This window comes from Dipodomys ordii, unplaced genomic scaffold (assembly GCF_000151885.1).
Source record: "Dipodomys ordii isolate 6190 unplaced genomic scaffold, Dord_2.0 Scaffold18, whole genome shotgun sequence".
Taxonomy (NCBI): domain Eukaryota; kingdom Metazoa; phylum Chordata; class Mammalia; order Rodentia; family Heteromyidae; genus Dipodomys; species Dipodomys ordii.
This window is the reverse complement of record NW_012267234.1, coordinates 11,387,908-11,401,021: the sequence shown is the minus strand read 5'-3', so window position 1 is coordinate 11,401,021 and position 13,114 is coordinate 11,387,908.

Genomic DNA, 13,114 nt, shown 5'->3' with positions numbered 1-13,114 from the left:
TTCAATATGGTGCCAAATAAAAAAAAACTGGACTTTGATCTTAACTTCTACAATTCTTTAAAATTATCTGGTTACCACCTATTTTGTTTTTGGTACTGAAAATTGAACCCAGCCCTTGAACCAGACTAGGTAAGCACTCTACCCCTTAAGCCACAACTACAACCCTCTTGGTTTTGTTTGTTTTATTTTTGCCAGTCCTGAGCTTGAACTCAGGGCCTGGGCACTGTCACCGAGCCTCTCTGTACTCAAGGCTAGCGCTCTACCACTTGAGCCAAGTGCCACTTCTGGCCTTTTCTGTTTATGTGGTACTGAGGAATGGAACCCAGGGCTCTATGCATGCTAGGCAAGTACTCTACCACTAAGCTACATTCCCAGCTCCAACCCTCTTGTTTTTAAGATAGTTTTTCTAACTTTGCCTGAGCTGTCCTCAAACTCTATAATTGTCTCATGTCTGCCTTCCATGTAGCTGAAATTACAGGAGTATACCACCACCTCGAGCCCACAGTTAGAATTTCTTAAGTTCATCTGTTTTTTTCCTCCCATCATCCCCCCGCCCCGGGGCTTCTCTCAATGTACTATTCACATCCCATCATCTTTTCCTAAACCACTGGCTCGTTTTCCTGCCTTCCACTTCCGTCACACAGCTACACTGTATTAAACCTTCATAAATTCCAAATACCTTAATGTAATTAGAAAGCTTATGATTTTTGTCCTTGATTCTCTCTCCTCTCAGTCTGTACCTTCCACCATTCTCAAATGCGTAGGTCTACCAATGTGCCACAGCAACTTCTTCTTCTAATGTCACATCATGCTATTTTTCCCACTTGGAATAACCTGCTTTGTTCCACCTCCAGTGCTCTAGTTTTTTTATTTAATCCTTCAAGTCTCCACTAAAACATCTCTGGAAACTTCTGTTGAATGCCAGTGCTATGAGGTTCCTGTTATAGCATTTCTTTCACTATAATGAAAATTTCCAGTTCATATCTTCTTTGAGCTCCTTGAGGAAAGACGCCATATTCGCTACGATATATCTATGCTTGCCACCGTTCCTGAAGTGGCTTTTCATAAATGCTGTTAATGACTGAAGACCTTGATCTCATCTGCATTACATGTAAAAAGCTCATTGTATAATATTTATTTTTAAAAGCATTTTAACCAATCACAGAACCTTTCATTCTGAAAAACACAGTACATGTGTGAAGAACCAGAGAAGAAACAAGCCAATATTTAACAATTCCCTGTTTAAGAGAAATAAAGGAAGTCCGATCTTAAAGTCAATAGCTCATGAGGGCTAGGTCAAGTGGAGGGGAGAGGCATAGAAATGGAAAAAGTTGATTTGTATTTTTAATCATGATATTACTGTGGCTAGAAAGGCTGCAAATTATGGTTTCTAAATAGCTGCATGTGTTCACGGAGTGTTTCATGTGAATGAATCAATCACTCTACAAGCATTAAAAAAAAACTTGATGACCAATTACAATCTGTTTTGAGCCAAATTATCCAAGCAGAAAGTGTCTGGCCGAGTTTTTGTGGCCTCTCTGTACCCAGGATGGCAAAGTATGGTTTAAAAAATGGCTTTCAGGAAGTCATCTTTAATTCTCTTCTCTTTCCTTCCACATCCAATCCATCCATGATGGATTTGCAAAAACAAAATATATCACACACAAAAAACCCTATATATCTCTACATTAACTCTTATGAATACCAATTCCAAAAGCCTTCACAAAATAGTAGGCAACAGAATCCAACAACACAGAAAAAGTATCACACACCATGACCAAGGGACTATTCTAAGAATGTAATATCTCCTTAGCAGATGTTTACTTTTTCATATATATCCAAAATATCAGAAACATTTAGCTATTCCAAGCATGTTCTGCATCGTTTTTAAAATGAACAAGTCTATTTCACATAAAAGCATCAATGAATAAAATCATATGAAACCTTAGATTTGCTTTAGAATACACCAGAAAAAAAAAGCAAAGTCTTACCAACGAACTGATAATCATTGGAAATGGGTGGTAAATAATACACAATTCAGTGTACTAGTCTACTTTTGTATATATTTCAAAGTTTCCTTTTTTTTTCTTTTTGGTCGGTCATGGGGCTTGAACTCTGGGCTTGGGTGCTGTCCCTGCCCTCTTCAGCTCAAGGCGAGCGCTCTACCACTTGAACCACTGCACCACTTCCAGTTTTCTAGTGGTTTATTGGAGATAAGAGTCTCACGGACTTTCTTGCCTGGCCTGGCTTTGAACCGTGATGCTCAGATCTCAGCCTCCTGAGTAGCTAGGATTACAGGCGTGAGCCACAGGCGCCTGGCTCGAAGTTTCCATTTAAACAACCATTTTCCCAAGTATTCCAAAGTTAGTGATAAGCAGTTATCATTTGTGAAGAGGCATTTGTGAAGGCAGGAATGTTACGTATTTTCATGAAAGCCAACAGTGATGGGAAATGGTCAAAGGTAATTTTTATGAGCCAGACCCTTTGGATACCTTCCCACCATACCTCAATAGGGTGACTCCAAGTTAACCAAGTGATTGAATAGGAACATCAATCATGTGACAAAATGGGGCTGTGTGCCCCTGCTGGAATGCATTGGGAAGTGCAAGTTCTCTGGTCAAAAAGGCTTCAACTGGGGAGGTAGCTCAATGGCACATGTGTGTGGTGTAGGCTGCATACACCAGACCTGGACAAAAAAGAAAAAGTGTGAGAAATGTTTCAGCTGAGTCTAACCAGGAGGCAACTGTCAGATAAAGAACATGGGGCATGCCACAAGAATCAGCAAAACTGCCAATGCTATGGCAGATGAAGAGGTAGATTGTTTTAAGCTCAAAGGAGACTAAAGAGATATGATATGCAAATGCAATGGGTCACCTATGGAAACTAGGTTTGAAACTGAGAAAGGCTAATAAAAAGAGTCAGTGTAGCCGGGTGCCAGTGACTCACGCCTGTAATACTAGCTACTCAGGAGGCTGAGATATGAGGATTGCAGTTTGAAGCCATCCCAGGTAGGAAAGTCTGTGACACTTTTACCTCTAATTAACCACCAGAAAGCCTGAAGTAGCACTACGGCTCAAGGTGGTAGGGCACTAGCCTTGAGTGAAAAAGCTCAGGCCAGCACCCAAGCTGAGTTCAAGTCCCAAGACTGACAAGATAAAAGAGGGTCAATATAAGGACAACTAAAATATTTGACAGAGAATAGAATACTCAATAATAATTTTTAAATACTGTTTTCATAAATGTTTGTCATTTAGATCTAACTCCCACATATGAGAGAAAAAATGGGCCCTTTGTTTCTCTGAGCCTGACATGCAAATATACACAGACAAATTGACAAAGGGAAGGAGCGCAGTGGTGGAAACTCCTTTGAACAACTAAGTTACAGGTTAGCAAAATGAATACCAGGAAGCTAGAATTTATGCTGGGAGAGGAGGTTCAGGGAAGAGAGGGCAGACAAAATAAGAGAGAGAGAAAGGAAGGAGGGGTAAATGTAGTCGTGGTATTCAATGTACACACATAAAGATGGAACAAGGTAACTTGAGGGGATGGGTGGGGATGGGAAAATGGGGGGATGATGGAGGGGGTGACGTAGGTCAAAATGCACTGTACTCACAAGATGACATGGTGAATTAAAGCTTCTTTGTACAACCACTTAAAGACAGTAATAATAATAATAATATACTAAATGAATCATCTGTGACCAAAAGAACCTTTCTTAAGAAGTAAATGGAAATCTTCTTTTGGAGGCCAGGAAACAGGAAAGAGACTTGCCTAAGAATCATAGTGGTGATGGCAGGGCTAAAAGGCCTGGAGCTGCCTGTCTCCAGAGCCTGAGCTCTTAGCTGGCAGAAGCTCCTTCCTTGGCAGCATCTCCAGGAAATGGGAGGCTGTGGCCCACGTGTCTCCAAGGGTGTGGTAGTGGCTAAGGGTAATAAAAAGTCACGACATTCCCAGTCCTCATTTACTCAGCATCATTGCTGGATAGCAATGGCATGCAAGAACAGCTGATCCCTACACACAGGGACACCCAGAACCTAGTGGAGAAGACAGATGTTGATTAGATATTGGACTCACTCAAAAGGAATAGGTGTGCTAACCAAACGAGATGACAGCAATAAAGAAATGAAGCTGTCCAAAGCAGAAGGGCTGCACAGGTCTTCCTTGAATTGGCTTTTAAAGGGTAAACAGGAGCTAAAGACAGCTGGGAGTGATGAAGCGTATAGGAGGAGGAAGCATACACAGCCTTATGGCAGGAAAGCTCCAAGAAAGCAGTCAGGGCAGACCACGCAGGACTGTGCAGGTCAGGCCGGGAATTCTGTTCAATTTTAAAAGCAATAGCAAGTTATAAAAATCAAGGGAAAATATCCACAATCACAAAAAAAACTATAAAAGTTGCTCCCGTCAGGACATATAATTTGAGAGACATTAAGAAGACATGGCCTATTTCACACAGTCAAATGTGAGTATCTAGAATAGTCTGTAAATGGAGTTGTGTTCTTTGCTTTCTGTGGATTTAAGAAGTGATAAGCTCGGATTTGAGGTTTTGCATTTTTGCTGGAAAATCACTTTTTAGAAACGATGGAGGGTTTTGTATTTTTGCTGGAAAATCACTTTTTAGAAGTGATGGAGGGGTTGCAAGTGGGTACAATAGATATGGTTTGGACCACTTAAGAGACTGTAAGCCAGGTGTGGTAGTGCGCGCCTGTCATTCCAGCAGGAGGCAGAAGCAGAAGGAGCATACGGGTGAGGCAAGCTGGAGTCATACAGTGAAACTTGGATAAGAGTGATCGGTAAAGATAGAAGGGGCCAAACCTAAGGCTCATTGGGGAGGATGAACGTGAAGGAATGTAGGAGAAGGAGGTATTGAAGATGATCTCGGGTTTCTAGCTCGGGCCGTGAAAGGGGAGGCCGCTCCTGAGTCAGGGAGAGGCTCTGGGAAAGAAAAGACTTAGGCTCCCGTGCGGTGAGTGGTTACCTTGGAGACGCCAGCTTTCTGACAGGGTGGACCATTTCCCCTGCTCCATGCTCCTCCACCTGGTGGTGTCTCACTTACATGCTCTGCCGAGCAGCCTCCATTTCTACTGCTACTGCCTCTTGATGTGAGCTGCTCAGCCTTGGGCTTCACTGCTGGCATTTCCCAAGGCTACAAAACAAAATGCGCCACAGTCTGCTTATTAAGCAATTCATGAAGAGAGAGATTTCTGTATGCAAATATGGAATACCCCAACAATAACAAAGCTCCCCAACCCTCCCACCCTCCTACCACCCTCCACCCAGTAGACATTGTTCAAAAGAAAGAGCAGCCAGGCATGATGGCTCACGCCTGTAAGCCTAGCAATTCAGGAGGCTGACATCTGAGGATCACAGTTAGAAGCCAGCCCAGGCAGCAAAGTCCAGGAGACTCTTATCTCCAATTAACCACCATAAAGCCACAAATGGTACAACACCAGGCTTGAGCTTAAAAAAAACAATAAAACAAAACTCAGGGACAGTGTGATTCTTTTTTTTAGTTTGTTTAGATAATTATGAGACACAATTTCAGCAATGAGACACAATACAGAGACGCCCAGTATCCATTTTGTCTGGTGTTCACCAAGTAATCACAACTCAATATTGCCATGAAGACATCGGCTCACGCAAACAAGGGACAACCCTTCACAATTCTTTTGTTCTTTTGGAGATGAGCAATTCCAGTAAGTGAAACACATGGGAAGACAGGAAAAGAGGATATGGTGGTTAAAAAAAAAAAGAAGAAGTTTTGGGGCTGGGAAGGTGGCTCAGTGGTAGAGCGCTTGCCTTGCATGCCTAAGGCCCTGGGTTCGATTCCTCAGCACCACATAAGCAAAAAGAAAAAAGCCGGAAGTGGCTCAAGTGGTAGAGTGCTAGCCTTGAGCTGAAGAGCTGAGGGACAGCGCCCAGGCCCAGAGTTCAGGCTCTACAACGGGACCAAAGAAGAAGAAGAAGTTTTATGAACCAGTATGCTTTGAGAGAGGGTGTTGGTATGTAGCCCAGACTATCCTTGAACTACCTTCACCTCCCAGCAGTGCTATGACTAAGGCATGCACTACCATGCCCGGCTCTCACTTCATGTTTTTAAGTCCACCTATAAAAATCCTCCACAGCAAAAGCGGAACAGTAGTCATTTCTGAACATTGTGGGTGGTTTAATTTTATTTTTTCTTTTAGTATCATAGTTGTCTTCCTTTTTTTAAAATGGGAGCAAAAATTCACAAAACATAAACAACTATTTTGGAATGTATAATTCAGTGGCATTTGGTACATTCATAATGTTGTGTAACCATCTCGTTCTAATTTCAAAGCTCTCTCATCATTCCAGGGGAACATTCTGTATCCACTAAGAAATATCTCCTCCCCACCCTCTTAGCTGGGCACTGGTGGCTCACGCCTGTAATCCTAGCTACTCAGGAGGCTGAGATCTGAGGATCATGGTTCAAAGCCAGCATGGGAAAGGAAAGTCTGTGAGATTCTTATTTCCAGTTAACCACCAGAAAACCAGAAGTGGCACTGTGGCTCAACTGGTAGAGCACTTGCCTTGAGCTGAAGAGCTGAGGGACAGCGCCCAGGCCCAGAGTTTCAAGCCCCATAACCATCAAAAAAAGAAAAGAAATATCTTCCCATTACTCCCTGTCCCCCTCCCCGACCCAGCCCCTGGCAACCACTAGTTGCCTTCGGTCTCTACAAATGCTCCTATTCTGGATATGCCAGAGAAGAATAGTATGACTTCTGGCTTTTTTTTTAAACATAGGATAATGTTTTGGAGATTCATCCAAATTGTAGCACAGATCGATACTTCATTGTTTAAATAATTGAAACATTCCATGATATGTGTATACAATTTACATCTCCACTCATTTATTACTGAATCTTTAGATTGCTTCAACCTTTTGGTGATTATACATGGTGTTTCTAGAAATCTTCAGGTACAAGGTTTTCTTTGAAGATCACTTCCAATTATTTTGGATATAGAAATAGAAGTGGAATTGTTGAGTCAATGGTTATGCTAATTTACCTTTTTGAGTGATCAATAAATTGCTTTCCATTTTCCATTCCCATCAGAAATTAGTGATGTTTCCTATTTCTCCACATCTTTGCAAACAGCATTATTCTCTGGTTTGTGCATTACAACTTTTTTTTTTGAAGTACTGGAGATGAAACTCAGAGCCTGGTGCCTGCTAAACAAATGCTCCGTCACGTAAACCACTCCTCCAGCCCCTTTGTGCATTGGTTATTTTTGAGGTGGGGTGTCACTCTGTGCCTGGACCAGCCTGGGCTGCAATTCTCCTACCTTTTCTTCCCTGTGTCACTGAAGCTGACAAGTACATGGCACCATGCCTTCATTGTGCCTTGCCAATAACTGGGGTAACAGGCACCCACAGATTGAGATAGAGCCTCGAGATTATTTTACCTGCCCTGGCCTCAAACTGCAATCCTCTGAGCTCCACCTCCCAAGTAGCTATAATTATAGGCTTGAGCCACCATGCCCATCTTATTTGTGTGTGTGTGTGTGTGTGTGTGTGTGTGTGTGTGTGTGTGTGTGTGTGTGTGTGTGTGTGTGTGTGTGTGTGCTGGGGCTTAAACTCAGGGCCTGGGTTATATCCCTTAGTTTTTTCGCTAAAGGCTGGTGTTCTACCACTTGAACCACTTCTGGGTTTTCAGTGGTTAACTGGAGATAAGAGTCTCACAGACTTTCCTGCCCAGGCTGATTTTCAATCGTGATCCTCAGATCTCAAGCTCCTAAGTACCTAGGATTACAGTCATAAACCACCATTGCCTAGCTTATTATAGCCTTTTGATTTCTATGGGGCACTATTTCACTGTTTCCATAATGACCAGTGACACCAAACATCTTTTTATGTACTTGGTCATTTGTATAGTTCCTTTGGAAAACTGTCTATGCGCATATGCTGTTTCCAATTGTATCACTGATATATTTTATGACAAAGGAATCAAAGTTCATGTGACAATTTCTATATCATATTATATATTACTATTTCTACATCCAAGAGAAAATTCCATATAAGTAATTATTCACTTTCCTGGCGAAAGTGAATACTTTTTCAATGGTACCACATTGTATTAAAGTATTGGTATTTCAACAGACAACTCTCAGATTTTGAATGGTTCACACACAAGTGAGCATGGTTCTTGTTGAAAAGTAAACAGTAGGGTCAGTAAATGGCTCTTCTTATTACAGGGCTTCGCCCCCTCCACTCAGAATTTCCAAGGAAGTTCAATGCTAGTAAAAGGATTTTCAAAACAGCACTACGGGACAAATGAGGCTGGAGACCATACTCCAGTGGCACTTGATCTACCTTTATACTTAAGTAGAGAAATGGAGACAGTACAATTAGTTAATCCCAGGTAGGTAGAGGCTTTGTACAGTAGATTCTGGGGGAAAACAGAGAAGTTGAGGCAGCTGGAGAGACTGTCGATGGATTATTGCACCGTGTATTGGAAAGGAAGTTATCCATGCAAGAGAGTTAATGGACTTCAGGGCAAATGTGTGGAGAAATAGGCAGACTAACTGATGGCCAGGTTTAAGGTTACAGGAGAGCTGGAGGACAAACAGGCGAGTATAATTGCCAGAGTATAATAATCCTAAAATAGAGCAGTGTTGTGTGATTGGCAAAGACTAAAGCTGTATCATTGGGAGTGGATGGCCATCAGAAGGGAGATTTTATGACTCTCCTGGGGTTCTGAGTAGGCAAGAGGCCCTGAGATTAGGGCGTTACCACATTACCCCCAGAACAGTTAAAATTTCCCAAGTGTTAAGGTCCAGCTCAAACAAAGAAGGGTGTACAGAAAGGATATAAAGTAGTAAAGCTGGGTGATAAGATTCAGGATCAAGGTTGACAGAGAGGAAGAAAATCCTTAGCATAAAAAAGGCTTTCCAGAGAACCTGTAAACTTTGACAAGAGAGTGCCCGTCGTAACCAGAGAGGGTTTGAAGCTCACCAACAGAGGAAGAAGCTTTAGGCTTCACAAGGGAAGGAGCTGGAAGGTAGACAACATGACTCACGCTCCTCTCCAAGTTAAGCCTAAATGAAAGCATGGATTAAAAAGAAACCCTCTTGTTCTGTATTCTTAAAAGGAAAAAGAAAACAAGACAAATGATTATATGTAAACATCCTTCACATGGGGTTAGCCGTCAAGTAAAGAAGTATATTCTACCTGAAAGGTCTGGGAAACCCCAAGCGAGAAATTCACAAGAAAAGTGATCCTAGCCAGTTATAGGAAGGGGTTATAGGAAAGGGGTCTGGGGAACATCAAATAGTCTGCCGTGTCCATCCGTATTTTGGACTGCCAATAAAGCAGGACAAAAAGGATCCCCTTAGCATAAACTAAGGTGAGAGCAGGAAATCGAAACACAAGGAAATAAGCCTCCAATCTCACCCTTATGGAAAATGCATACTCTAGCACTGAAAGCCATTTAGTCCAAGTGTGGAGTTTACAGGAACAAATTAAATGTCACCACCAAGAAGCAAACAAACACATCCAGAAGGTGGGGATATTTTATAGGACAATCATGCCTGAAAGTCAATGACAGAAGGTGGTGGTTGGTGGGGTAAAGAGGAGGAAGTGATCTCTTTCTAGTTTGAGGTATCTCTCTCTAGATTGAGAAACACTTAATAGACAGAAAACGAAGTAATAATGTTTGAACCTTGTTTGGATCCTGCTCTCAATAAGCCAACCATAAAAGACTTTTTTTTGTTTTGTTTTTTGGGTCTGGTCATGGGGTCTGAACTCTGGGCCTAGGCACTGTCCCTCAGCTCTTCAGCTCAAGGCTAGCCCTCTGCCACTTGAGCCATAGCGCCACTTCCGGCTTTTTTCTTTTTGCTTATGTGGTGCTGGGGATCGAACCCAGGGCCTCAGGCATGCAAGGCAAGCACTCTACCACTGAGCCACCTTCCCAGCCCCCATAAAAGACATTTTTAAGGCACCTAATTAACTGACAACGTGGCACTGTGGTTAAGAAATGACATTTGGGGGGGTAGGGGCTAGTTGGGGGGGGCGGTTGTTGTTATTGTTTTATTTTGTCAGTCATGGGGCTTGAACTCTGGGCCTGGGCACTGTCCCTCAGCTCTTCAGCTTGAGCTGCAGAGCCACTTCCAGCTTTCTGGTGGTTTATGGGAGATAAGAGTCTCACGGACTTTCCTGCCCAGGCTGGCTTTAACTGTGATCCTCAGATCTCAGCCTCCTGAGTAGCTAGGATTACAGGTGTGAGCCACCAGCACCTGGCTAGTTGCTGTTTTTGTGTGAGGTTTTTTGTTGTTGTTTTCTTGAGACAGGGTCTCACTATTCAGTCCAAGCAGGCCTTAAACTCATGATTCTCCAGCCTCTGCCTCTGCCTCTCAAGTGCTGGGATACAGGCGTGAGGTCCATGTCAGTGGTAGGAAATTAAGTGGTTAAAGATACATCCTGAGGTGCTTGAGAGGAAATGACATGATGTCTAGAATTTTCTTTACAATCCATAGGCAAAAAAATGAAAAAGAAAAGCAAGAATGAATATGGTAAAACACCCTGATAGTCATTCAATCTAGGTGATATATATATTTTCATCTTAATATTGTTTCTACATTTATGTATACTTTATATTTTCAGTCAATAATTCAAAACCCCTTTTAGAGAACACATGAACTAGTCTGGTATTCATACTAATGGTGCTACTTACAGAAATACTGCAGTTGTTTTTCTAGAAAAGTCTTATTCTTCCTAGCATTGAAGCCCAATAGATACTTTGCCCTATTTCTATCATGAAATGCCAGAGTCAGGAAAGTAAGTACTTTGTGTCCTGATATAAAACCAAAACAGCAAGGTCACACCCTTCACTTCTAGTTCCTAAATCACGGATTTCCTGTAGTTGTATACTCCCTAATAAAAGCAGCATCACCCTACTCATAGAACCCAACAAAACAGGAGAAAAAGGAAGTTTTACACTTTGAAGAGATGAATACAGCAAAAGGCTAACTTTTGCAGGATTTTCCTTTTTTATTTTTATTTTTTATTTTTTGCCAGTCCTAGGGATTGACCTCAAGGCCTGGGCGCTGTCCCTGCTCAATGCTAGCACTCTACCACCTGAGCCACAGCACCACCTCTGCCTTTTTCTGTGTATGTGGTACTGAGGAATAGAGCTCAGGACTTCATGCATGCTAGGTAATCACTCTACTACTAAGCCATATTCTCAGCCCCAGGATTTTCCTTTTTAAAAATATGAAATTCCAAGCCAGGTGTTGGTGGCTCATGCCTGTCATCCTAGCAACTCAGGAGTCTGAAATCTAAGGATCATAATTCAAAGCCAGCCCAAGAAGGAAAGTCTGTGAGAGTCTTATCTCCAGAAAAATGGTAGTAGATTGCTGCTCAAAGTGTTAGAGCACTAGCCTTGAGCAGAAAAGCTCAGGGTCAGTGGCCAGGCCCGGAGTTCAAGCCCCATAGGCAACAAAATTAATCAACTAAAAACAAATGATATTTGTAGCTTGCATGTGGTAGCATGCACTCCCAGGAACTTGGGAAGCTGAGGCAGGAAGATTGCAGGTTTGAAGGCAGACTGGGATACACAGCTAAACCTTGTCTCAAAAAGCAAAAAAGCAAAACAAAAATAACTACGTGCCAGTGTCAGTAGCTCACACCTGTAATCTTATACTTCCTTTCCAAAATAACTAGCAAAAAGCTGGGCAAGAGGTGTTGCTCCAGTAGTATAGTACCGGCAAGGAAGTAAGGAAGTTGAGCAAGCTCAAGGTCCCAAGTTCAAACCCTGATACCAACAAAAGAAAACAAAAGCCAAAAGAATTAAAATTCATTTAAATAACAGTAAGTATTTAGTTGGTCTTTTTAAGTCTGACTGTTCCATCTTCTTTAAAAAGTGTTATGGGCAGTTTGTTTATTGTAGACATTTGATATAAATAGAATTTCAATTTGTAGTATTTTTGATTGGTTTCTTTCACGTGGCCTAATGTTTTCAAGAAGTGACCATGTTGCATCAGTATTCCATTCTTTTTTGTTTGCAAATAATATTCCATTGTATAGACACATTTCATTTACCCATCATCAGACAAGGGACATTTATATTATTCCCAGTTGGGGTTATGAATAGTGCTGCAGTGGACATTTGTGTGAAAGTTTTAGGAATGGAATTGAGTGTTCTGTAGAAAATAGCATTGTGATTTTAATCAGAATAATATTGAATTTGTAGATCACTTTGCGTTCTGTGGCTATCTTACCAAAATTAAGTCTTCCAATTTCTAAACACACACAGCTTTTCCATTTATTTTCATCTTCTTCAATTTATCTTTTTAAGTCCTTTATTCTTATTACAAAAGCGACATACAGAGGAATTACAATTAAATAAGTCAGGAAAAGAGTACATTTCTTTTTGGACAATGTCTCCCTTTCCCTCGCTCTCTCCCAGTTCTTCAATTTTTTTTAGCAACATTTTATAGTTTCCACTGTACGTGCCTTTCATTTACTTGTGTTTTGGTTGTTGTTGGTGTTGTTCTGTTCGTTTTTTGTGCTGGTGTTGTGGTTTGAACTCAGGGTCTGGCACTGTCTTTGAGCTTTTCTGATCAAGGCTAGCATTGTACCACTTAAGCTACAGCTCCACTTCCAGCTTAACTAGAGGTAAGAGTCTTCATAAACTTTCCTGCCCAGGCTAGCTCTGAATCACAATCCTCACATCTCAGCCTCCTGGGTAGCTAGGATTTCAGATGTGAGCCCCTGGTACTAGGCTGGTTGGGCTTATTAAGTATTCTGTTGTTTTGAAGCTACCATAAATGGAATTATTTTCTTAATTTCCTTTGGAATTGTTCATTATTAGTGTATAAAAATGCAACTGATTTTTTTCACAGATATTGTATCCTGAAACTTGGTTCGATTCAGTTTATAGTTATGACAGTTCTATGAAATCTTTAGGACTGTATAAACTTAGGATGTTCTACATGTAAGATCATGCCATCTACAAACAGACATTAGTTTCTCCTTTTCAGTTTGAATGTCTTTTCTATCTTTTTCCTACCCAGTGGGCTCTTGCTAGAACTTCCAGTCCTTAGTTAAGTAGAAATGGTGACAGCCTGTTCTTGGTGTTAAACACTTTATCTTTCC